This window comes from Sturnus vulgaris, unplaced genomic scaffold, assembly GCF_052056855.1.
Source record: "Sturnus vulgaris isolate bStuVul1 unplaced genomic scaffold, bStuVul1.hap1 Scaffold_383, whole genome shotgun sequence".
NCBI lineage: Eukaryota > Metazoa > Chordata > Aves > Passeriformes > Sturnidae > Sturnus > Sturnus vulgaris.
The window spans coordinates 971,254-975,633 of record NW_028276433.1 but is presented as its reverse complement, the minus strand read 5'-3'; positions in this window follow the sequence as shown (position 1 = coordinate 975,633).

Sequence of the window (4,380 nt, the reverse complement as noted above, 5' to 3'; positions counted from 1 at the left end):
CCCTAACCCTAACCCTAACCCTAACCCTAACCCTAACCCTAGCCCAAATAACCCTAACCCTAACCCTAACCCTGACCCTAAACCTAACCCTAAACCAAATAACCCTAACCCTAACCCTAAACCAACTAGCCCTAACACTAACCATAAACCTAACCTTTACCAAAATAACCCTAACCATAACCCAAACCCAACTAACCATAACCCTAACCCTAACCCTAACCCTAACCCTAACCCTAGCCAAAATAACCCTAACCCTAACCCTAACCCTGACCCTAAACCTAACCCTAAACCAAATAACCCTAACCCTAACCCTAAACCAACTAGCCCTAACACTAACCATAAGCCTAACCTTTACCAAAATAACCCTAACCATAACCCTAACCCAACTAACCCTAACCCTAACCCTAACCCTAACCCTAACCCTAGCCCAAATAACCCTAACCCTAACCCTAACCCTGACCCTAAACCTAACCCTAAACCAAATAACCCTAACCCTAACCCTAAACCAACTAGCCCTAACACTAACCATAAGCCTAACCTTTACCAAAATAACCCTAACCATAACCCAAACCCAACTAACCATAACCCTAACCCTAACCCTAACCCTAACCCGAACCCTAGCCCAAATAACCCTAACCCTAACCCTAACCCTGACCCTAAACCTAACCCTAAACCAAATAACCCTAACCCTAACCCTAAACCAACTAGCCCTAACACTAACCATAAGCCTAACCTTTACCAAAATAACCCTAACCATAACCCTAACCCAACTAACCATAACCCTAACCCTAACCCTAACCCTAACCCTAGCCCAAATAACCCTAACCCTAACCCTAACCCTGACCCTAAACCTAAACCTAAACCAAATAACCCTAACCCTAACCCTAAACCAACTAGCCCTAACACTAACCATAAGCCTAACCTTTACCAAAATAACCCTAACCATAACCCTAACCCAACTAACCCTAACCCTAACCCTAACCCTAACCCTAACCCTAACCCTAGCCCAAATAACCCTAACCCTAACCCTAACCCTGACCCTAAACCTAAACCTAAACCAAATAACCCTAACCCTAACCCTAAACCAACTAGCCCTAACACTAACCATAAGCCTAACCTTTACCAAAATAACCCTAACCATTACCCAAACCCAACTAAACATAACCCTAACCCTAACCCTAACCCTAACCCTAACCCTAACCCTAACCCTAGCCCAAATACCCCCAACCCTATCCCTAACCCTGACCCTAAACCTAACCCTAAACCAAATAACCCTAACCCTAACCCTAAACCAACTAGCCCTAACACTAACCATAAGCCTAACCTTTACCAAAATAACCCTAACCATAACCCAAACCCAACTAACCATAACCCTAACCCTAACCCTAACCCTAACCCTAACCCTAACCCTAACCCTAACCCTAACCCTAGCCCAAATAACCCTAACCCTAACCCTAACCCTGACCCTAAACCTAAACCTAAACCAAATAACCCTAACCCTAACCCTAAACCAACTAGCCCTAACACTAACCATAAGCCTAACCTTTACCAAAATAACCCTAACCCTAACCCTAACCCTAACCCTAACCCTAGCCCAAATAACACTAACCCTAACCCTAACCCTAACCCTAGCCCAAATAACCCTAACCCTAACCCTAAACCAACTAGCCCTAACACTAACCATAAGCCTAACCTTTACCAAAATAACCCTAACCATTACCCAAACCCAACTAACCATTACCCTAAACCTAACCCTAACCCTAACCCGAACCCTAACCCTAGCCCAAATAACCCTAACCCTAACCCTAACCCTGACCCTAAACCTAACCCTAAACCAAATAACCCTAACCCTATCCCTAAACCAAGTAGACCTAACACTAACCATAAGCCTAACCTTTACCAAAATAACCCTAACCATAACCCTAACCCAACTAACCCTAACCCTAACCCTAACCCTAACCCTAGCCCAAATAACCCTAACCCTAACCCTAACCCTGACCCTAAACCTAAACCTAAACCAAATAACCCTAACCCTAACCCTAAACCAACTAGCCCTAACACTAACCATAAGCCTAACCTTTACGAAAATAACCCTAACCCTTACCCAAACCCAACTAACCATAACCCTAACCCTAACCCTAACCCTAACCCTAACCCTAACCCTAGCCCAAATAACCCTAACCCTAACCCTAACCCTGACCCTAAACCTAACCCTAAACCAAATAACCCTAACCCTAACCCTAAACCAACTAGCCCTAACACTAACCATAAGCCTAACCTTTACCAAAATAACCCTAACCATAACCCAAACCCAACTAACCATAACCCTAACCCTAACCCTAACCCTAACCCTAACCCTAACCCTAGCCAAAATAACCCTAACCCTAACCCTAACCCTGACCCTAAACCTAACCCTAAACCAAATAACCCTAACCCTAACCCTAAACCAACTAGCCCTAACACTAACCATAAGCCTAACCTTTACCAAAATAACCCTAACCATAACCCTAACCCAACTAACCCTAACCCTAACCCTAACCCTAACCCTAACCCTAGCCCAAATAACCCTAACCCTAACCCTAACCCTGACCCTAAACCTAACCCTAAACCAAATAACCCTAACCCTAACCCTAAACCAACTAGCCCTAACACTAACCATAAGCCTAACCTTTACCAAAATAACCCTAACCATAACCCAAACCCAACTAACCATAACCCTAACCCTAACCCTAACCCTAACCCTAGCCCAAATAACCCTAACACTAACCCTAACCCTGACCCTAAACCTAACCCTAAACCAAATAACCCTAACCCTAACCCTAAACCAACTAGCCCTAACACTAACCATAAGCCTAACCTTTACCAAAATAACCCTAACCATAAACCTAACCCAACTAACCATAACCCTAACCCTAACCCTAACCCTAACCCTAACCCTAGCCCAAATAACCCTAACCCTAACCCTAACCCTGACCCTAAACCTAAACCTAAACCAAATAACCCTAACCCTAACCCTAAACCAACTAGCCCTAACACTAACCATAAGCCTAACCTTTACCAAAATAACCCTAACCCTAACCCTAACCCTAACCCTAACCCTAACCCTAGCCCAAATAACCCTAACCCTAACCCTAACCCTAACCCTAGCCCAAATAACCCTAACCCTAACCCTAACCCTGACCCTAAACCTAAACCTAAACCAAATAACCCTAACCCTAACCCTAAACCAACTAGCCCTAACACTAACCATAAGCCTAACCTTTACCAAAATAACCCTAACCATTACCCAAACCCAACTAACCCTAACCCTAACCCTAACCCTAACCCTAACCCGAACCCTAACCCTAGCCCAAATAACCCTAACCCTAACCCTAACCCTGACCCTAAACCTAACCCTAAACCAAATAACCCTAACCCTAACCCTAAACCAAGTAGACCTAACACTAACCATAAGCCTAACCTTTACCAAAATAACCCTAACCATAACCCTAACCCAACTAACCCTAACCCTAACCCTAACCCTAACCCTAACCCTAACCCGAACCCTAACCCTAGCCCAAATAACCCTATCCCTAACCCTAACCCTGACCCTAAACCTAACCCTAAACCAAATAACCCTAACCCTAACCCTAAACCAAGTAGACCTAACACTAACCATAAGCCTAACCTTTACCAAAATAACCCTAACCATAACCCTAACCCAACTAACCCTAACCCTAACCCTAACCCTAACCCTAACCCTAACCCTAACCCTAACCCTAGCCCAAATAACCCTAACCCTAACCCTAACCCTGACCCTAAACCTAAACCTAAACCAAATAACCCTAACCCTAACCCTAAACCAACTAGCCCTAACACTAACCATAAGCCTAACCTTTACCAAAATAACCCTAACCCTTACCCAAACCCAACTAACCATAACCCTAACCCTAACCCTAACCCTAACCCTAACCCTAACCCTAGCCCAAATAACCCTAACCCTAACCCTAACCCTGACCCTAAACCTAACCCTAAACCAAATAACCCTAACCCTAACCCTAAACCAACTAGCCCTAACACTAACCATAAGCCTAACCTTTACCAAAATAACCCTAACCATAACCCTAACCCAACTAACCATAACCCTAACCCTAACCCTAACCCTAACCCTAACCCTAACCCTAGCCCAAATAACCCTAACCCTAACCCTAACCCTGACCCTAAACCTAAACCTAAACCAAATAACCCTAACCCTAACCCTAAACCAACTAGCCCTAACACTAACCATAAGCCTAACCTTTACCAAAATAACCCTAACCATAACCCTAACCCAACTAATCATAACCCTAACCCTAACCCTAACCCTAACCCTAACCCTAACCCTAACCCTAACCCTAACCC